Source organism: Phyllobates terribilis, unplaced genomic scaffold, assembly GCF_046119375.1.
Source record: "Phyllobates terribilis strain yellow unplaced genomic scaffold, ASM4611937v1 Scaffold_1__5_contigs__length_1240528914, whole genome shotgun sequence".
Lineage (NCBI taxonomy): Eukaryota > Metazoa > Chordata > Amphibia > Anura > Dendrobatidae > Phyllobates > Phyllobates terribilis.
The window spans coordinates 42,463,846-42,487,624 of record NW_027362761.1 but is presented as its reverse complement, the minus strand read 5'-3'; the positions used below and the strand labels follow the sequence as shown (position 1 = coordinate 42,487,624).

Genomic DNA, 23,779 nt, shown 5'->3' with positions numbered 1-23,779 from the left:
TTCTTCGGCATAATGTCCTTCCTCACCACATCTTAGACAGTGGACACACACCGTACTCTGATTTGATGAACGGCACGCTTCACAAGCCGGGTATCTTCTGTTTTGAAACCCACTCCTGAGTCTGAGGGATACAAGTTCTGGCCTGGAACAAATCAACTTTTTCACCTCAATCAACTCAGCTCGCAGTTCTCCTATTACTTCCTCCCAGTCAGCGCTGGAGGTCCTCTCTTTTGTTGGTGCTTTAAGGTTCCCTCTCGGAGATGGCACTGGAGGGTCTCCATGATTATCTTTGGACTGGCCATCAGGGGTTTCCAACTTCAGCTGACTCATTTTGGTGATTTTAGGAGCAGAGCTTTTCTTTAACTTTTGCTCGCTCTCTGACTCCAAACTAGCTGCCTCATTCATCTTTTCAATTAGGATTTTGTCCAGAATGCCAGGATCTCCTAGGTACTCGTTCAGCTGCAACTTGATGTCTTTGTTTATTAACCCCGTTCCCAATGATCTCAAGAACTTCTTCTGGACTAGTCCAGCATCAAACCTCTCCTCCGCTTCTACAGTGCCTACAAGTACTATTCAACCCCCTGCAGATTTAGCTGGTTTGATAAGATGCAAATAAGTTAGAGCCTTCAAACTGCAAACGAGAGTAGGTTTTATGAACAGAAGCATAAATCTTACAAACCAAAAAGTTATGTTGCTCAGTTGAATTTTATTAAATTTTAAACATAAAAGTGTGGGTCAATTATTATACAACCCCTATGTTTAATATTTTGTGGAATAACCCTTGTTTGCAATTACAGCTAATAATCGTCTTTTATAAGACCTGATCAGGCCGGCACAGGTCTGTGGAGTTATCTTGGCCCACTCCTCCATGCAGATCTTCTCCAAGTTATCTAGGTTCTTTGGGTGTCTCATGTGGACTTTATTCTTGAGCTCCTTCCACAAGTTTTCAATTGGGTTAAGGTCAGGAGACTGACTAGGCCACTCCAACACCTTGACTTTTTCCCTCTTGAACCAGGCCTTGGTTTTCTTGGCTGTGTGCTTTGGGTCGTTGTCTTATTGGAAGATGAAATTACGACCCATCTTAAGATCCTTGATGGAGGAGCGAAGGTTCTTGGCCAAAATCTCCAGGTAGGCCGTGCTATCCATCTTCCCATGGATGCGGACCAGATGGCCAGGCCCCTTGGCTGAGAAACAGCCCCACAGCATGATGCTGCCACCACCATGCTTGACTGTAGGAATGGTATTCTTGGGGTCGTATGCAGTGCCATCCAGTCTCCAAACGTCACGTGTGTGGTTGGCACCAAAGATCTCGATCTTGGTCTCATCAGACCATAGAACCTTGAACCAGTCTGTCTCAGAGTCCTCCAAGTGATCATGAGCAAACTGTATACGAGCCTTGACATGACGCTTGAAAGTAAAGGTATCTTACGGGCTCGTCTGGAACGGAGACCATTGCGGTGGAGTACGTTACTTGTGGTATTGACTGAAACCAATGTCCCCACTGCCATGAGATCTTCCCGGAGCTCCTTCCTTGTTGTCCTTGGGTTAGCCTCGACTCTTCGGACAAGCCTGGCCTCGGCACGGGAGGACACTTTCAAAGGCTGTCCAGGCCGTGGAAGGCTAACAGTAGTTCCATAAGCCTTCCACTTACGGATGATGCTCCCAACAGTGGAGACAGGTAGGCCCAACTCCTTGGAAAGGGTTTTGTACCCCTTGCCAGCCTTGTGACCCTCCACGATCTTGTCTCTGATGGCCTTGGAATGCTCCTTTGTCTTTCCCATGTTGACCATGTCTGAGTGCTGTTCACAAGTTTGGGGAGGGTCTTAAATAGTCAGAAAAGGCTGGCAAAAGAGATCTTTAATCCACACATGTGAAGCTCATTATTCTTAGTGCCTGAACTACTTCTTAATACTTTAGGGGGACCAAACAGAATTCTTGTGGTTTGAGGGGTTGAATAATAAATGACACTCTGAATTAACTTTTAACGTTTTAAAAAAAAAAATAAAAAATTTGCTGCAGTGCATTTCCCACTTCCAGGCTGATCTACAGTACAAATGTCACAATGCCAAGTTAATTCCGCATGTGTCAACCAGCTAAATCTGCAGGGGATTGAATACTATTTGTAGGCACTGTATATCTCTGGATGCAAACAACAGTCTATCCTTCAGTTCAATTGCTCTGAACAAGAAACTTTGGGGTGATTCATTATTTTTCTGTCAGAGGTTAATGAGTCGGTGGAACAATTCTAAAGTACTCTCTTCTTTATAGTGCCCTTGTAAAATTATCTTCAGCTGTTGCAAGGTCAATTGACTCTTCATTTTTAGCATACTACGGAGGTTCAATCCTGGGCTGATCGCTTTCACCACCCCCTCAACGATCTCATCTGGCTGGTAGCCTTTCTGTAAGCCTGCATCGATCTGGTGCAACAAGTTCATATAAGACAGTTTCTCTTTCTGTTCACACTCTCCAATCTGTCCCAGGATCTTGAATTCTTTCCTTATGGTGATTTGTGGCATTAGAGAGGACTGTCTTCCTGATTTACCTAGCCTGAGCAGGTTAAAGGTTCTGTCTAAGTCTGTCACCTGTTCAGAGGTTTTGGTCAATTCCTGCAGGGCTGTTGTTAGGGGTTTGAGTTGTTCTTTCAATTCCTGTAGTTCAGTCTGCAGACGGAGATTCCCGCTTTTGGTAATTGGTGCCGCCCCTCCATTCTCCAACTTCAACCTGGTTAGAAACTGTGGTAGCTCCTGGAGGAACGTCTTCAGCTTCTTTCTCCCCCAGCTCATCCATTTTTGCATTAAAGGCAGCTAACAGTTGCCTGCGGTTGTGTGCTTTAGAAATCTGTTCTTCTGACATCTTTATATGTTCTGCTACTGTTCTCAATTTTTCACAGGTTAAATGAAGAAACAGCTCACTAATTCTGTCCATTTGTATTTCCACATCCATTGCTGATAGTGAGTTTTCTTTATGGCTGGTCCCCTTTAACTGGTGTAGCAGAGTTGAGTTGAGGTCCTGTGCTGATGTGTTTTTCCAGACACTTTTCCTCTTCTCCCTCTACACGCTAATTCCCGCTCAGGACTCCCTGTAGGGGCCACCAATGTTACACGCACGCCGCTAGGTTTAGATAGGGTGAGGCGGGTTTCATGAATTCGTTGGAATCCTGGGGGAACCGTTACTCAGGGCAACCATAGGTTACAGCTTATCTCAGGCACACGATAAATTCAGTTGCTGACCAGACACATCTGACAAGAGTCTTTTTCAACAGCTTAACAGTGGAATTTAATCTGAAGCATGGCCAGTGCAATTCAGGGATATTACAGCAACAATCTTCATTACAGTACAGTCTCATAAAGCAGGCACAGTAACGTTAGTCTCTTCAGTAGCATAATTCATAACTGATTAGATCTCTTGGCAGCACACTTCTATGCATACACAACCACAGGCTTTTCCTTCACAAGGACTCACTAGTACACAGCATTCTTTATCCTGCATGGAGATGGAGGGGGGAGGGTTTGATGAGGCAGATGATCCCTATGACAGGATTCCTTCTAGTCTTTATCTTTCTGCCTGATAATACTCCACACTGTTAGCTCAGGGAGTCTATCTGACCTGTGTTTAGCTTCCCTCCTGACCTGAATTCTGTTCCCTTATCTTCTGTGAGATACAGGGCTCCAGCCAGAACAGTAAACAACTCCCCCACAATCCCCCCTGGGGCTCTGCTAACCACTCCCTGTCTCCTGTGACAGTGTTAACCCCTCTAGTTGCTGGATGCTTCTGAAGCACAGCACTACTTCAACGTGTCACATTAGCTTCAAGGGTGTCTGCAAAGAAACTAAAGGAATTTTCAGCCTTTTGGCCAAAGAGAAGTTCAGAAAATTCTCTGCTGCTTCAGAATCAATAAGTGCTTGTCCCGTAAACACAGGGCATTGGTGCAGCTTCTTATACAATACATAGAACTGTGAGTTCTTGGACAATATGGGATCTCAGGAGCAGTGGGACAGATGAAGTGGAACCCAGCAGGGATTGAAGCTATTTGTAACATAGTATGCATAGAAGGTGGAGCACACCAAACATGGAAATCTAGAGTGTCAATCCCAAGACACAGGTGTGTATCTTAGTGGGCCTTAACCCCTTCACGACCTATGACGTATAGGTACCTCATAGGTCGTGTCCCTCCCTTTGATGAGGGCTACGGAGCTGAGTCCGTATCTTTCCCAAAACATGACAGCTGCCCCTAACAGCCGCGAGAGGAATCATGATCCACCCGTGGCTGTTAAATTGTTAAATGCCGCTGTCAAGATTGACATTTAACTTGCGAAAACCCGATGCGCGTAACAACCCCTTGCCCAACGGCGCTCCTGTCACATGCTTGAGGGCGCCAATGAGTTGGAATGACAGCCAGGGGTCTGCAGAAGACCCCTGTTTTTATCACTGCAGCTCTCCTATGATTTCTCCTACACTTTCTGCTGAAGCCCTGTTATCTGTAGAACAAGAGATTTGATTATCGCAGATTCAAGTCTTCTAAGGGGATTATTGAAGCAAATAAAAAGTAGAAAAAAAAAGGTTTAAAAAAATGTTAAAAAAATAAATAAAATTTCAAAATATAAGCTAAATTAATCTAATTGGTAAATGGGATAACGAGAAAAAAAAGCGACAGAATTAAATTTTTTTGGTCGCAGCACCACTGCAATAAAAGTGAAATCTTTGGCCTTGTACTACATCTATATGTCTCTGACGAACCTGTGCATCATGAATCGTGGTATGTGTTAAAGGGGCCCACTGAGACTATCTCTCGCGGCCCACGAAAACCTGGAGCCGGCCCAGTAGATGCTCTTCCTCCACCAAGCAAAGGTTTCTAATGTCCTGCTTGTTCCCCCTTCACAATAGAACATTCAATTTACCAACTCTGTCCCTTATTTATGCCACAAATCACTGTGACCCCTACTAATGCCAGACTAGTAAACTACGGTCTGTCCAGCCATTAGATGGTGGCTAAGAGGCGATTGAATAGCTGTTTCCATCAGTGCCATAGATTTTGAATGGAATGGCTGCTCTATTAAAACCCCCACTACCATCAGTCATATTGCTGGGAAATGAGGGTTTCTCATTATGTTGATCAGTGAATTGGTCCCAGCAGTTAGTTCCCCTAATATATTGCAACGAGCTAGGAAATATTGCTTCAATGGAAAATGTAGTGTAATATATTATTTACTAAGGAGATAATGAAAAACAAAGCCATGTCAAGAACAAATCTGAACAGTTTATCCCAAAAGTGTACCTATATCATAAGATGTTATGGGATAAGATGTGCAGTAATTGCAGCATCCCACTCCATTTTATGTGCTTTAGTGCCTTCCTACAGTCACCGATGCATCATCTTGCTTCATATCTTTGTCATTTGTATATACAAAAAGAATTACAGTACCATAAAAACACCCACACACAAACAACAGATATGATCTCAAAAACTGTGCATGTTCCTAAAAGCAAAATCTACTGAATCAAACCAGGAATAACAATAGCCTGAATAGCGAGTTAGCTGCATACGTGACAGTATTGGTGTCGGAAAATACTAATTTGATTTTATCCAACTAGCTTCTAATTATAGTATTGAAGTCTATTGTACAAAAAAAACAGAGGTTTTAGTCCCCTAGGGACTAAAAAAAAATGTAAAAATCAATGGAAAATATTTTTTAAAATATATATTTATATAAAAATTCTAAATACCCCTTTTCCTAGAACATAATTAAAATGTGAAAAATAAAAAAAATAAACATATTTAATATTGGCACATGCGTAACTTTGTGAACTGACGAAATATAATATCTGTTCTATTTGGTGAATGTCGAAACAAAAAATAAATCTAAATGGCAGAATCGCTGGGGGGGGGTTTTCTTGGTAACTGCATCTCCCTCAAAAAAATAGAAAGTTGCATGGACCTCAAAATATTAATGATAAAAAATGCAGCTTGTACTGCAAAAAAAAAAAAAAAACCCTCACAAAACTCTATTAACTGAAAAATAAACAAGTTGTAGCTCTTGCAAGGCGATAAAAAAATCCAAAGAGGGGCCCAGTGGATTTCTGTCATTCAGGGGCCTGCAAAAACTCGGAGCCGTCCTTGACATTTCATTAGCTGCTACAAATGTACTAAATTTTGCTATATAAATCTAAATGTACTGAGCGCCACCTCGTGGTGGATACTGGCAGAACACAACAAACATGTACGTACACACACAAAAAATTGTGTTCTAAAAATACCAAATTCAGTTGTTAAGGGTTTAACACATGGGGTACATTTGTGAAAACTAGCATGCTATTGAGCAATATACCTGTCTGAAGAACTAATATAGTATGCATTGTATCTCAAACTATAGTCCATATCTATACTTAAAAGGAGTAAAGTTTGAGCATTTCTTGTCAAATAACATTTTCTGTTTCCTGGTTTGCTAAATGGCATACCAAATACACTGGGTGCACAATTATTAGTCAATTTGTATTTTCATTTTTAATTTTATTATTGACCAACTATAGTGATGTTAATAAACATGAATATTTAAGAAAGTAATAGTGAGATTGTATCATTATTATGAGAATATCTATGTGTGCAGAATTATTATGCAACTAAATGAAAAACATACATTTTCTTCTCCCAATTGTTTATTTTAATCTGTTAAAGTAATAAGCAAAACTCAAAATGTACAAAAATACAATTAAAAAAATGATCAATGACCAATATAGCCATCCTTCTTTTTTAATAGCAGTCATAACCCTTCCATCCATGGAGTCTCAGTTTCTTAATCTGTTGATGACCACAGCCTCCCAGACACTGTTCAGAGAGGTGTACTGTTTTCCTTCACATACACGTATATCTTCTGTTTAAGAAGTGCCCACAAGTTCCCAATAGGGCTTAGGTCGGGTGAGGAAGGGGCCATGTTACTATTGTTTCATCTTTAAGGCCTTTCTAGCTAGCCAAGCAGTGGAGACTTTGATGCATGCGATGGAGCATTGCCCTGCATAAAAATCATGGTTTTCTTGAAAGATGCCGACATTTTACGGTACAACTGCTTGAACAAAGTGTCTTCTAAAATTCGGCAGAAGGTTTGGCTTGATTTGGAGTGAATTTTCAACCCGAAAAGGCCCAACTAGCTCATTTTTAATAACACCAGTCCATAGCAGTACCCCAATTTCACATTGCTAGCAGCTAAGTTGAAGTGTAAATCTGTGCCCATTATTGATCCAACTAGGGGCCCATCCATCTGGCCTGTCAAGAGTAACTCTCATCTCATCAGTCTATAAAGCCTTTGAAAAATATCTGTCTTCAGATATTTCTTGGCCCAGTCTTGACGTTTCCACTTCTGTACCTTGTTCAGTGGTGGCCGGATTTCAGCCTCCTTACCTCAACCTTGTCTCTGAACACTGAACACCTTGTACTTTTGGGCACTCCAGGGAGGTTGCAGTTCTGGAATATGACTGATTCACTAAACCATCTCAGACGGATGTCTGTCCAGCCTCTGTTTGAAGACTTCCATTGAATGAGAACTCATCACCTCTCGTGAAAGCCTGTTCCACTCATTGATAACACTCCCGGTCAAAAACTTTTTTCTAATATCTAATCTGTATCTTCTCCCTTTCAGTTTCATTCTATTGCTTCTCATGTTTCCTTGTGCAAATGAGAATAAAGATGATCCTTCTACAATGTGACAGCCTTTCAGATATTTGTAGACAGCTATTAAGTCTCCTCTTAGTCTTCTTTTTTGCAAGCTAAACATTCCCAGATCCTTCAACTGTTCCTGATAGAACATAGTTTGCAGTCTGCTCACCATCCTGGTAGCTCTTCCCTGACCTTGCTTCTGTTTTTCAATGGTTTTTTTTTAAATGTGGTGTCCCGAACTGGACACAGTATTCCAGATGAGATCTGAACAAGGAGGAGTAGAGGGGATAATTACTTCACATGATTTTTTTGTAGATACAGAGCTACAAATGTATCTACTTATTTTCAAAAAGCAAATCAAAGCAAAAAGTTTAAAACATTATCACATATAAAAAATTTAATTTAAAAACTATAAGAGGAGATGCAAATGGATTTGCAAGACCTAGCCCAGTGGCTAAGCCAGTAATCTGTGGCAGATAGATGGTAGACCTGCATACCACCTCTCACCTGACGGCTTCTGCTAATTATTTGATTATCTGTCTTGGGACGACGTCATCATTGTGGCTGTGATGCACATATAACATTACTACATGGCTGGCTAATCAAATGAAGAGTTGTGGATGCTGGCAGAGCCCTGGTGTGGCCGCTGGACCAGGTCCTGTGAATAAATGTGGGGGAAGTTTCCGGGACACTCTATGGCTGCTTTTTTAATGAGGATCGGACATGCTTATGCATGTTATTTCTTAAACCGCATTGCAGATCAGTCCATTGTCCAACTCTGTATTCATGAAATTAAATGCGCAAAGAAAGATGTTTGTGTGTCAAAGCACCACCGACAAGTGCGAGTTGATGTTAGACAGGCTGCCATTGCTTCTGCAACAAGCTGCATTAGAGGACTTCCTGGGAGAAATAACACCCAGGGTAGATACGGTTTCCCTCTATGCCAGTCCTTTCACCGAGCTAAATACAACTCTCAGCAAAAAAAAGTTCTGGACTGGCTCCGTATCGTCCCTGGCCACATTCACCTGTCCATGTGTTTGTGGTTAGGCGGTCCTTCCCAGTAAGTGCACTGGGGAGGGCACGGGTAATGTTGTGGGACTCGGGCTTGTGGAAGGCGGAGACGACACCGAGAGAAACAGTGGCGGCTGGGGACCGAGTATGGACACCCGGCCTCCGCCGCCGGCATGAGGTTATGAAAAGCTTCCGCCTCCACGAGCCTAAAAGGCCACCTTTCAAGTGCAAGCAGCTGTCAAAAATTTGGCAGTATAGTATTGCAGCCTGTGGGTGGGTGGGTGGCTGGCTGCATACTTGCGCTTGAATTCCAAGGAATGGGGTAGGTACAACTGAACGCTGCACTGAGACAAGGACGTGGACGGTGATTGTTGCAAGTCTGCAACGACAGGTGCATGGCGGGAGGCATCTTCGCATTCGCCAAGGATCACTTATGATGGGCACACTTTTAGGCAGTGACCTGGGAGTCAGAAATGCTTCCAGAGGTCTTCCACATGCTGTTCCCATATCTTTTCAGCACTGTATGAATGTGTCTGATGATGTGTCACACACCACATGGCCAGATAAGGTTGTAAAATGTTAAAATGACATTTCCTGGTGAATGCATTTGTCTTGGTTGAAAGCAATGCAAAAGTGCAAAAACGCATCAAAAACGCTACATGTGAACATAGCCCAAGGTGTGGAGGAGCATTTTTGGTTTTGGTTATTTATTTTGCCTTATATACAAGTCATTACCCTGAAAAGGATGTTCCTTAACCCTAGAATGCATGACCATAAAAATCTACTTTTTCACATACCTGGGGCCTTTTAGGCCCGTGTGCAAATAACATGGAATTACTCAAACAAAAATGACAAACAACTATTTACCTGAGGAATACCTAGAGTTTCAAAATTCTAACTAAAGTAATCTTGCAGAAAATAGAAAACAATTAACACGGCGGGCCTGCGAGGCCCCAGGTATGCGTTCTAGGGTTAACATATTTCCCAGGAAAATCCATTTTGGTTTCGTTTTTGTATGTTTTATTGTGAGTCCGTAAAAGTGGCGTAATACTCTGACAACATTGTTGACAGCAGTGACCTGGGAGTCAGAAATGCTTCCAGGGGTCTTCCCCATGCTGTTCCCATGTCATTTGAGCACTGTTCCCATTGATTTGGGCAATTTTTAGGCCCTCTGCAGACCGCCAGGGGGAGCCACCTAAAAAATGCTCGGGTTTCCCATAGACTTACATTGGGCTCGTTGCTGGGGTCGAGCACCCGAGTATTCCAATTTTCTCGACCCGAGCAACGAGTACCAGAGCATTTTAGTGCTCGCTCATCAATAGTAACTAACAAATAAAGTAGCACTCTGTAACGCTATAGTATGCAAACAAGGTAGGTTCCCAGCAACGAGAACCGCCTTACCATGGCTGCCGGGTACAAATGAATTGGCCAATTTATGTGCTAATAATTCTCAATTATTCCTATTTCTAGAGCAGTAATGCAATTCAAATTTCATATATTTCATGTTTGCATAGTATAGTGCTACAGAGTGCTACTTTATTTGTTAGTTATATATGGAGATGGCTACTCTTAGTAAGCACCTGTACACACCTGTTTTCTGTTTGGAACTGATGGTCAGTCTTTTGATATTTGTATACGTCAAAATCCACAATAGACTACCTCAAAAGGTGCAAACTGAAGGCTAAATCTCAAAACAGCAGTGCATGCAAGACGACCCAGGAATCTCACAGAACTGGAAGAGTTTTCCAAGGAAGAATGGATGAAAATCCCTGAAACAAGAATTGAAAGACTATTGGCTGGCTACAAAAAGCGTTTACAAGCTGTGATACTTGCAAAAGGGGGTGCTTCTAAGTACAAATCATCCAGGGTCCCCAATCTTTTGCATCGGGTCATTTTCATTTCTGTAATTTTTAAAATGTAAAAATGTATTTTTTTTGCCTAAAATACAAAGTAAATGTCTCATATTTAACTTTAGCCCTTTTAGAGATCATTTCATCTTCAACTTGCTTAACTATTAGTGTTGAGCGAGTATGTTCTATTAACCCTTTCGGCGAGTATGCTCGGGCCGAGCTCCGAGTTTTTATAGCTGCTCGGTGATATGGTTGAATCGCTCCCGTGTGAATGATTTGCAACTGTTTGACAGTTTTATTACATGTGAGGAATGTCTATTTCGAAAGGGTTAACAGAACATACTCGCTCAACCCTATTAACTATGTTACACGCCCCCTGATGATGCAATAGTGAAACGCGCATTAGGGCGCCTGGACCACATGTTAGAGAAGCTTTTCTTCATATAAATATGTAAGTACCCTACTTAGGTCAATGGTTTTTCCTGTGAATACTTGTTCCCATACAATATTGAGTTTTAGGCACTGACAGGCATTTGCTAGACATATTTATTGGATATTAGTTATTTAGTCTGTTGTGTACATTTTTCAAACAATTGACGTACTATATATTCACATGTGGTCCTCCTTTACGTGACTCTGCTTTTTAATATTTTCTTTATTTTTAATTTATCTAATAAAAATCTATTTTTTATGAGACTTGAGCTCCATGTGTTTTCTGTTGTTAGTATTTGGTGTGCCAGAGTTGCCTTTTGATTGTGCAAGCTTTGGTATGTGTAAGGGGGGGCGACCAATTCGAGAGCTGGAACTGTTGTGGCGTTATATAAAGCGGCAGCAGCATCTGTGCCGTGTAAGGAATCTATGTCTGCAAGCGGAAGAAGGGAATCAGAAAGTGAGTGTAAGTCAAGGTGTTTTAGATTTCTGCGAGGGTGTGCAAGTTTGTGGAGTGGGGATTATGAACCTGGAGAGGTGAGGGAAGAGAATGTGAGTAGGTTGTGGTTGGACAGAGGGAGAGGTGAGAAAGAGAGGTTAGATAGGAAACAGACGCAGGTGAAGATGAGGTGCAGTGTGTGGCCATCTTTGTGAGTGGCTGCAGAAGTCCATTGATCCAGGCAAATGAGGAAGTTAGGGTTAGAGACAGCTGAGTGAGAAGTGTCAATGGGGATGTTGAAGTCAGCCATGATGAGTCAGCCAAGTGGGATGTCAGCGGAACAGAAATGAAGTAGCCAGGTGGTGAAGTGGTCAAAAAAGGTGGTGGCTGGCCCTAGGGGTGGTAAATGAGAGTCAGTTGGAGTTTGGAGGGGAAGTAGAGAGAGCAACGGAGGATGGCAGTGGAATTTGGGTGAAGGAGCAGTTATCTGACAGGAGAAATCCAACTCATCCACCATGCTTGCTGCTGTGGCAGGGTGTGTGAGAAAAGTGGAATCCACCGTAAGAAAGTGCAGCTGGGGAAGCTGTGTCAGAGGGGGTGAGCCAGGTTTCGGTGATGCCTAAGAAGGAAAGTTTGTTAGTAATGAAAAGATCAACAATGAATGAAAGTTTGTTGCAGAGCAAGCGAGCATTCCATAGAGCTCCTGTTAGAGGGACTGGAGAAGCAGGGGCTGGGTAAATGGGTATAAGGTTAGAAAGGATGTGGAAATTTGTGATAGACCGTGGATGGGAAGTAGACGATTCCATGGGGATGTGGTGAGGAGGACCAGGATTTTGAAAGATATCACCAGAAGTGAGGAGGATCAGAGAAAGTGTTAATAGTAGGTGTGAGCAGGAGAGGGCATGAGATGGCTGTCTGTGTTTGGATTGTATGTTGAGGAACAGTTCTGAGTAGGAGGTGAAATGGATGGGGAGGATAGAGGGAGAGATGATCAGTTTATTACTAGGTGCAGGGATTAGGGGGTTTAGTAGAAAGTGAAGGACTATGGGGGTGAGAGTGGAAAGAAAAAAACATTGTTTACTATGACTATGTATTGAGCTTCCTTCAGTTCCCTTCTGGTTCAATTCTGGTCTACAAGGCGATTCCAAGTTAAGCTTTTTTGCTTCACAATGTTCTCATATTACATCCATTTTTCTTATTGTGACTTTCAGATGTGACCTATAGTCCTGAATTGGGTCGTAGTGAAACGCTTCCAAACTCAAGTCAGCCTGCCTACATCTTTGCATAAGTTGCACATGTCATGTGCGGTCATTTTGACGACGTTCATCCTTTTGTTCAGATGTTTCCGTATCCCTTGATTCAGCCTGCCTCATTCGATTCTCCTGAAGATGACATTTCCGTGGGTTCAGATGTTTCAGCTTCCCTTGATTCAGCCAGTCCCATCCGTTTCTCCAGAAGACGACGTTCCTGTTGTTCAGATGTTTCAGCAGCCTTTGATTCAGTCTATCTCATCCGATTCCTTTCAAGCCGGGACTCGCATTGTTCACTTGTCTCAGCTGTTTAAGACAGTGTTGCTTTCTTAGCTTTTGGATTAACTTGCCCAATAGAAGGTCCTTTTTTGGCGGCATTTTAAAAAACAGTCCTTAATATTATGACCCTTAGTAATCACCTCTCACTGATCAGAAATCTACCGTATTTTTCAGTCCATAAGCTGCACTTTTTTTCCCCCAAATTTGGCAAGAAAATGGGGGCTGCGTCTTATGGTCGGAACGTAGCTTACCGGTGAGTTGCGGTGGTGGTGGAGCGGGATCGCAGGAAGCAGGGTCCCTCCCTCTCTCAGGAACCCGGCGGCAGCAGAAGCGGTGAGATGCTGCAGGTTCGGTGATCAGATAGAGCGGAGTGCATTGCTTTTCTGGCGACTGCGGCCATCTTCCTGAAGTCGTGATCTACAGGGAATATATGTTAATATGTTAATATTAATATTGAGCATAATTAATTTTAGCCTATTAGTTTGGCCCTCCACAACAATCACGGTCTTCCCTGTGGCCCCTCGGAAATATTAATTGCCCACCCCTGGTTTAAGAAGCTTCTGTCAGTGTAGCACTGACAGGCATAATGCATTGCTGTGCTGATGCATTGCAATGCATTATACCAGCGATCAGAGTAATAAAAGTCTCATAGAGGGACTAAGTAAAAAGTAAAACAAAATTGTAAAAATATTTAAAAAAAATATCACATTCTACCAATAAATACGTATATATTTATGTAAAAACAAAAATAAACAAAAAAAGTACACATATTTGGTATCGGCGCTCCGGAACGACAAGACCTATTAAATTGTCACACTAGTTAACACCTTCAGTAAACACCATAAAAAAATAAAAAATGTGGCAAAAACTATGCTTTTTCATCATACTGCCAAACAAAAAGTGGAATAAGAAGCGATCAATAAGTTGAATGGAAATAAAACTGGTGAATTCTGCTTTCCCAATTTGAAATGCCTCCCTCCCTTCTGAGCCCTACAGTGTGCCTAAACTACATTTAGTGTCCACAAGTTTGGCAATTCCGTAGTGATGAAAGCCTGATTAATTTACGGGGTCTCCAGAAGCACGAGCTGGGCACAATGTACGGGCACTACAATGTACAGGCACTACAATGGCAAATTTGCAATATTCACTCAGCAACATCCACTGCTGCTTGTTTCTGGAAAACACCCATGGAGTCAAAATCGTCACTACACCCTGTACATAAATTACCAGAGGGGTGTAATTTAAAAAATGGAGTAATTTGAGGGGAAAGTCTGCTCTTCTGGCACTTAGGGGCTCTGTATATGGAGTCTGAAAACTATTCCATGATGATTTGTTTGCCAAGAGTCAAATAGCGCTCCGTCCCTCCTGAGTGTCGCCGTATGGCTAAGTAGTACTGTACAGCCACATATGGGGTATTGCCACATTCAGCAGAGATTGTGTGACAAATTTTGGTGCCATTTTCACCCATTTCCCCTTTGTGAAAATGTAAAATCTGAGGCTAAAACTAACTTTTTGTGGCAAAAATGTAATTTTTTTTCTTCACTGCCCAATGGTATAAAATTCTGTGACACACCTGTGATGTCAATAAGATCACTGCATCCATAGATGAATTCATTGAGAGGTGTAGTTTATAAAATCAGGTCACTTATGGGGGGAGTCAGGGCCGGCTCCAGGTTTTTCTGGGCCCCGGGCGAAAGAGTCTCTGTGCGCCCCTTTAACACATACCACGATTCATGATGCAGAGATACGGCGGAGAAATATATATATAGTACACAGGGCCCAGCCTGCCACCTCATCCTTCACATATGCAGACATGCGCACGCACACACGGTACGCAGACATGCGCACGCACACACGGTACGCAGACATGCGCACGCACACACGGTACGCAGACATGCGCACGCACACACGGTACGCAGACATGCGCACGCACACACAGTACGCAGACATGCGCACGCAGACACGCGCACGTACACACGGTACGCAGACACGCGCACACACGGTACGCAGACACATGCACGCACACACATGCACGCACACACGGTAACGAGACATGCGCACGCACACACGGTACGCAGACATGCACACACGGTACGCAGACACATGCACGCACACACGGTACGCAGACACATGCATGCACACACGGTACGCAGACACATGCACGCACACACGGTACGCAGACACATGCACACACATGCACGCACACACGGTACGCAGACATGCGCGCGCACACACGGTACGCAGACATGCGCACACACGGTACGCAGATATGCGTACGCACACACGGTACGCAGACACATGCACGCACACACGGTACGCAGACACATGCACACACGCACGCACACATGGCACACAGATATGTACACTTACAGACATACACACATTTTTACACAAATTCTTAAAAACATATATAAAACAGACAAATATATATACACAGTCATACACACTGACATTCACATACATGCACTCACACAGACCCATTACTAATATTTTTAATATGGGGATTGGGGAATCCTCACTCACCTGTCCCCGGTCCAGTGTCCTGTCCAGCAGCTCCTCGGGTATGGGGCAGTGCAGGGCCCCCGGCGTGTCACAGACTTCATGGCCCTGGAACATCAGAGGGGCCCACTTGCGGTCGGGTCCGGGCAGCTCCCCCCCATCTGTGCAGGACCTCCGACGGTGTTTGATGGCCGGCACTCCCCCAGACATGGCCGCTCGCTGTGCGGCTGTGTCTGCTAGTAATGACGCGGCAGGGGCGACACACAAGCACAATTAAAGGTGCAGTGCCATCGATCCTGCCGTGTCATTACTAGCAGACACAGCACACTGTGCGCGGCCATGTCTGAAGTGCTGGCAATCAAGCAGCGCCTGCGTCACTGAACAGGTGCCGAGGAAGCGGCCAGGGCCCCGACAGTCAGTGGGCGGTGGGCCCCGACAGTGAGTGGGTGGTGGGCCCCGACAGTGAGTGGGCGGTGGGCCCCGACAGTGAGTGGGCGGTGGGCCCCGACAGTGAGTGGGCGGTGGGCCCCTCTGATTTTCCAGGGCCCCGGCACTTGCCCGGGTACGCCGGGTGCTGACGCCGGCCCTGGGGGGAGTGCTGCTGTTCTGGTACCTCAGGGGCTTTTCCAGTGGCTCATGGCACCCGCAAACCATAACAGCAAAATATGCACTTCAATATGGCACTTCTTCCCTTTTCAGCTTTCCACTGTGCCTGAAAAGTTGTTCTCGATTACATGTAGGGTATTGACACACTCAGGAAAAATTGCACAACAAACTGTGAGGTCTATTTTTTCCTATTAGCCCATATAAAAATGAAAAACCTGAAGACAAAACAACATTTTAGTAGTAAAAAATATGATTATTCTTTCTTCACCGCCCAATGGTATAAAATTCTGTGAGGCACTTGTGGTGTCAATATGCTCACTGCATCCCTAGATGAATTCATTGAGAGGTGTAGTTTGTAAAATCATGTCACTTATGGGGGAGGGGGTTCTGCTGTCCTGGCACCTCAGTGACTCTGCCAATGTTACATGGCAGCCTCAAACCACTCCAGCAAAATCTGAACTCTAATATTGTGGTTCTTCCCTTCTGAGCTTTGCAATGTGCCTCAAAAGTAGTTTTTGACCACAAATGGGGTATTGGCGTACTCAGAAGAAATTGCATAACAAATTTAACATCCATTTTCTCCTATTATCCCTTTTGAAAATTGAAAACTTGGGGCCAAAGCAACATGTTAGTGGAAAAAATTGTATTTTTCCATTGACTCAGCCCAATGTTATACAAGTCTGTGAATCGCCTGAAAATTAAAAATGGTCACAACACACCAAGATGAATTGCTCAACAGCTGTAGTTTCCAAAGTGGGGTCACTTGTGGGGGTTCTGCTGTTTTAGCATGTCAGGGGTTCTTCAAATGTGACATGGCATCCGCCATCTATTCCAGACAAAATTGCACTTCAGAATTCAATTGGCGCTTCTTCCGTTGGGTATGTGCCCAAACATTGCTTTTTCATCACATATGGGATATCGGTGTGCTCAGGAGAAATCGCACAACAGATTTTGGGGTCCATTCTCTCCTGTTACTCTTGTGAAATGGAAAGATTTGGAGCTAAAGCAACATTTTTAAGGGAAAAATGTATTTTTTCATTTTAACAGCTCAACGTTATAAAATTCTGTGAAGCACCTGGGGGTTCAAGGTGCTCACCACACCTCTAGATAAGTTCCTTGAGGGAATAGTTTCCAAAATGGGGTCACTTGTGGGGGAGTTCCACTTTTAGGCACATCAAGAGCTCTGCAAACGTGACATGGCGTCCGCTAGCTATTCTAGACAATTTTGCGCACCAAAGATCAAATGGAGCTTTTTCCTTTCCAAACCCTGCTGTGCAATGAAACTATAGTTTCCTACCACATATGAGGTATTGGTGAACTCTGGAAAAATTGCACAACAAAATGTATTATACATTTTCTCCTGTTACCCTTGTGAAAATGAAAAATTTGGGGCAGAAGCAATATTTTTGCTGGAAAAATGTATTTATTCATTTTCACAGTTCAACTTTGTACAATTCTGTGAAGCACCTGTGGTTTCAAAGTACTCACCACATCTCTAGATAAGTTCTTTGAGTATTGTAATTCCTAAATGAGGTTACTTGTGGGAGGTTTCCACTATCTAGGCACACCAGCGGCTCTGCATATGCGACATGGAATGCACTATCTATTCCAGCCAATTTCGCGCTCCAAAAGTTGAATGGTCCTCCTTCCTTTCCAGGCCCTGCTGTGAGCCCAAACAGTGGTTTTCCCCCACATATGGGTTATTGATATGCTCAGGAGAAACTGCACAACAAATTGTATGGCCCATTTTCTACTTTTACCCTTTTGAAAATGTAAAATTTAGGGATAAAGCAACATTTTTGTGGGAAAAAAGTAACATTTTCATTTTTTCCTTTCACATTGCTTTAATTCTGGTGACTCTCCTAAAGGGTTAATAAACTTCTTGTATGTGGTTTTGAGCACTTTGAGGGGTGTATTTTTTAAAAAAAATACTGTCACTTTTGGGTATTTTCTGTCACACAGGCCCCTGAAAGTCACTTCAAATGACATGGGGTCCCTAAAAAAATTGGTTTTGTAACTTTTGTTGGAAAAGTGAGAAATTGTTGATAAACTTTTAACCCTTCTAACTTCCCAACAAAAAAAATATGTTTTTAAAATGATGCTGATGTGAAATTGACATGTCGTAAATGTTATTTAATTACTATTTTGTGTGGTATAACTATCTGGTTTAAGGGCATAAAAATTCAAAGCTTGAAAGTTGCAAAATTTTCAAATTTTTTAATTTTTTTTTTATATTTTCATAATTAAACGCAAATTATAGCGAACAAATTTTACCACTAACATGAAGTGCAATATGTCGCGAAAAAACAATCTCAGAACCACTGGGATATGTAGAAGCGTTCCAGAATAATAACCTCATAAAGTGACACTGGTAAGATTTTAAAAAATTGGCCCGGTCAAGAAGGTGAGAACAGACTGAGGGTGAAGGGGTCAATTGTCGTGTTATTATACATTTTTTTATTCTATGTCCAGCTTATTGTGTATGAAATACAGATTCTATATTTTATTTATTGTGTAGTAATTTGGTCTTTGCTGGATTATTGTAGGTGTTTTGTAAGTTTATACAGTTTATACACTAATACCTTCAAAACATGACACATTGTTCCCACAGCATTCAGTACACAAGATAACGATTATTAATCTACAAAATGTTATGCACCTCACCTCCCCTTGGGTCAGGCACGTTAGGAAGTTTGCATGCTGATGGTGCTCTTTGAAAAACAATATCAAACTGCAGTATCACATTTTACCACATGATGTCACCATTTTACTTCAAGACATTTTAAACACAGCAGGATAAGATGCTCTCAATTATCAAGGGTGTAAGGCAGGGGTGCACAACCTTTCTTGGTACAAGGGCCATATTGTAATACTGAACCAATCCGGGATACATACATAGTTACATAGGTTGAATAAATACCTAGGTCCATCAGGTTCAACCTTTGTCCACCACTTATACATTTTCTCACTAAATTATCTATAACCCACAATGTTATTTGTACTGAGGAAATCATCCAGCCCTTTTTTAAAAGCGGTTATAGTGTCGGCCATTACTACCTCTTGTGTAAGTCTAAGTGCCCACGATGCAGAAATGCTGCAGATTTTTTCTGCATCTCCCTGGCAGGAAAAGCGTATGCGGATTTTACATGCGTTTTTCCTGCCATATAGAAGCGATTGTCAAGCATTTCTGCATGCGGGTTATCAAGTGCTTTTCCAAGCGATTTTATCATCACTTGGAAAGTGCTTGACAACTTGGTCGCACTATATAAATCCATGCAACCGGCATGGATTTATATAGTGTGACCAAGTTAATAGTTGAAAAAAAGAATAAAAATGGTAAAAAATAAAAAAATAAACATTATACTCACTTTCCAATGGCCCCCGGTCTTTTCTCCGGTGCGTCCAGTCTCTTGTACGGCTTGCAGTGGTGTAAAAGGACCTTTCATGACGTCATTTAGTCATGTGACCGGTCACGCGACCGCCGACGTCAGCGGTCGCGTGACCTGTCACGTGACTAAATTATGTCATGGAAGGTCCTTTTAGACCATCGCAAGCCTCCGGAGAGCCAGGACGCATCATACAGGAGACCGGGGGACATCGGAAGGTGAGAATAATGTTTATTTTTTATTTTAAATTCTTTTTTTTACAGGTACTATGATACCCGGGTTAGGAGGAGAGTCTCCTCTTCTCCAGACCCGGGTACCATCCGCACATTGAATCGCTTAATATCCGCATGTGTACATGTAGTCATGTGCATATCAAGCGTTTCAATGCAAGTCAATGGCGGCAATTACGCTGCGTGTCCGCAAAATCAATGGACGTGCTGCGGATTTTTCCGCAATGATAATCCGCAGCGGAAATTTCCGCAGTATGTGCACAGCACATGCGGATTATCATTGGGGACCATGGGGCACGTATTACCAAGCGTTTTTTAAGTGTTTTCGCTGGGGAAATTCCGCGGCAAAAAACGCTTGAAATACGCATAGTGGGCACGCAGCCTTAGGGCATTCCATAGTCTGACTGCTCTGACTGTACAGAACTCTTTCCTATTTAGCTGCTGGAATCGCCTTTCTTCCACCCGTAATGAGTGCCCTCTGGTCCTTAGTATACTAAAGCTTAAAGGGGTATTATCTTCTGTGATATTTATGGCATAGCGAAAGTAGGTACAATAAATGTCTGATAGGTACAAATTCTACTTGCAGGACTCTTGCCTTCACTAATCTGCACTCTTATACGTTCACAGATTTCTGATGACGATTTAGAAATGGCTTCTGCTGATAAATCCACAACAAACAAAAAAATGCATCAAATACTGTTTAAATAGGTTTCCGACAGATTTTAACGGGAAAAGCTCCTATAGTGCACACAGTGCTGTTTTTTCACATTATTTTGAACATTTCACAGTAAAATTAGCAGAAAGATTATTCAAAGAGTATTTGAAGTATTGTTTAATGTGGATTTGCAGTTAAACCCGCTCCTAAATCCTTATTAAAAAATCTGTGTAAATAGGCCCCAAAAAGGAAGAGGTGATGATGCACGTGGCTCTCTACAACAGATTGTGGTTTTTGGGTTTACTGCCTAATATTTCACAATTCCCATAAACCACAGTGGAGATGGTCACAGACACAGAAGGCCATTGAACTAATTCACATACTCCTTTCCAGAGTGCTGAACGGATGACAAGATCCCATTCTCCTGCATGAGACATCTACACAGTGCAACAATAGTACTTGCCAGCAGGGCTGCCACTAGGAATTTCAGGGCCCCATACTGGCAAAATTTTCGGGCCCCCTTGAAACTCCGCCCAGGCTCCACCCCAGCTCCGCCTCCACCCCAGCTCTATCTCCACCCCTCGAACCTTCCAAAGTCCCACCGCCCACTCTTGGAAAAACTCAACTTCTTCACCACATCTTCACCAATCACACATTAACAGTTCCCATCTAACACCATATCACATACATAGCCAGCAGCTTTTATTTTTGCCAAAAGATTTTATAAACTGCCACCACGACAACGAGACTCTTCTGGCCGGGCCTTACTCTATTCTAACCTATTAAACATTTCTTATAATACCCAATATTCTTTTTAGGTATATTTTTATTTAGGGAATGTGTCACATACATTTTTTAAAATGACCAATAATACCACATACAAGAGACAATTACTGCCAGACCATGGCCAGACCACATATTACCACCAAATAGTGACCGAAAAATACCACATACAAGGGACGAATACCACCACACCATGACCAGATCACATATTACCACCACATAGTGACCGAATAATATCACATACAAGGGACAAATAACGCCACACCGTGACCAGATCACATATTACCACCACATAGTGACCGAATAATACCATATACAAGGAATAAATACCGCCACACCGTGACCAGATCACATATTACCACCATATAGTGACCGAATAATACCACATACAAGGGACAAATACCGTCACACCATGATCAGACCACATATTACCACCACGTAGTGACCGAATACTGCAATACCGATCATTAATATAAAAACAGAATACTAATATTACCCTAAGTGCCATTATACACAGGAGCCCTACACATTATATACAGTGTATAGTGTCAGTGTACAGATAACACACTGACTCACCGGTGACGTCTCTAGGTGAAGTCCTTCATCTTTGCTTTTCCTCTTCATCCAGCACAGACCGCCATCACTTCTTCTAGCCAGGAGTTGTCTCTGCAGTTATCTAGAGCACCGCTTCCAGAGCACATTCCCCAATTTTTCCCCAACTTCTACACTACACCAGATGAAGAAAAAAAAGTGACATATTGTCGCCCTGCACAGTAACAGGACCCCCCTCACTGAAAACAGTATCCTCAAAAATAAAATAAATCACAGAAGTAATAATATCCTTTAATAAGCCCCTACAGTAATAATGTCCCACATCCTGCTCCCATATGTACTCCATTCTGGACCCCAAATGTCTCCATTCTGCCCCTCCATGTCTCTCCATTCTGCCCCCCATGTATCTCCATTCTGCCCCCATGTCTCTCCATTCTGCCCCCAAATGTCTCTCCATTCTGTCCCCGAATGTCTTTCCATTCTGCCCCCTCATGTCTCCATTTTACCCCCATTCTTCCCCCAAATGTCTCTCCATTCTGCCCCCAAATGTCTCCCTATTCTGCCCCCCATGTCTCTCATTTCTGCCCCAAATGTCTCTCATTTCCTCCCCCAAATGTCTCTCCTTTCTGCCCCCCATGTCTCCATTTTGCCCGCATTCTGTCCCAAATGTCTCTCAATTCTGCCCCCAAATGTCTCTCTATTTTGCCCCCAAATGTCTCTTCATTCTGCCCCCAAATGTCTATCCATTCTGCCCCAAAATGTCTCTCCTTTCTGCCCCCAAATGTCTCTCCTTTTTGCCCCAAATGTCTTCTGCCCCTAAATGTCTCTCATTTCTGCCCCCCATGTCTCTCATTTCTGCCCAAATGTCTCTCATTTCTGCCCCCAAATGTCTTCTGCCCCCATTCTGCCCCAAATGTCTCTCCATTTTGCCTCCAAATGTCTCTCCATTCTGCCTCCAAATGTCTCTCCATTTTGCCCCCAAATGTCCCTCCATTCTGCTGCCAAAGTCTATCCATTCTGTCCCCAAATGTCTCTCCATTCTGCCCCAAAATGTGGCTCCTTTCTGCCCCCAAATGTCTCTCCTTTTTGCCCCCAAATGTCTTCTGCCCCTAAATGTCTCTCATTTCTGCCCCAAATGTCTCTCATTTCTGCCCCCATGTCTCTATTCTGCCCCAAATGTCTCTCCATTCTGCCCCCAAATGTCTCTCCTTTCTGCCCCCAAATGCCTCTCCATTCTGCCTCCAAATGTCTCTCCTTTCTGCCCCCAAATGTCTCTTCATTCTGCCCCCAAATGTCTCTCATTTCTGCCCCCAAATGTCTTCTGCCCCCAAATATCTCTCCTTTCTGCCCTCATTGCACATCATCCTCTCCTGGCGTGGCTTTGAAAAAAAAAAGTTAAAAAAAAGAAGCCCCTTCTTACCTTCCGGCGCTCCAGCACCAGGCTCTCCCATCACCAGAAGCACAATCGCTGGCACATGACCGTGATGTCATACGCTAGTGACGTGCGTGCTGACGTCAGCCGCCAGCATGTAAGTAGCCAGCGGCTGCTAACTATTGCCGTGCGGGTAGCTTCCCGCACGCCAATAGATTTAAAGTGAACCTGTGTCTGATGACGCACGTTCACTGAACCGGCAGAATGCTGTCGCTGGGGCCCTGTGAGCAGAAGAACGGGCCCTCTCTGATCACCGGGCCCCATAATCCAGTAAGGGCAGTAATGCCCTGAAGGCGGCCCTGCTTGCCAGTTCCTGCTTCTCAGCTGCTTTCCACTGCTCTTCTGTGTGGCTGTTCACATATAGCTAACCTGTCATACAAGCATTTTTCTATTCACATGGTTGTGGGGTGCACAGAATGGCATCACAAGCTGCAGGTTGTACATCACTGGTCTAGGGGGTAAAGTCTCTACTTGTGGAGAGTGACATTCCTGACATGCCAGCATAAGGAGACAAAGTAAACATTGCCAGACCAATGTGTGAAATTGAACAATACCACCTACAAAATGCATTGACAGTGCTTTAGGTAAACTATCTCAGATCAATTCAATTCCCCCCCGCTGTTGCTATATTCGGAATTATGTTTTTTTCATGAACTTTTTTGTTCAGAATAGTCACTATTTTTTCAGACATAAAAATCTTTTTCAACTAAATAATTTGGTCAATTTTTCC

At 43.2% G+C, this 23,779-nt stretch overlaps 1 long non-coding RNA gene across 1 annotated transcript in view; it reads right to left on the bottom strand.

Annotated features, from left to right (window-relative positions):
* Positions 1-6,648: 6,648 nt before the first annotated feature.
* Positions 6,649-23,779, bottom strand: part of LOC141165786 (uncharacterized) — a 33,005-nt gene continuing 15,874 nt past the window's right edge. Inside the window, exons 2-3 of the long non-coding RNA XR_012251204.1 lie at positions 13,158-13,323; positions 6,649-7,912 (exon numbers count right to left, since the gene is read on the bottom strand). This is a non-coding gene — a long non-coding RNA (uncharacterized lncRNA). The remainder of the gene's footprint in view (positions 7,913-13,157; positions 13,324-23,779) is intronic.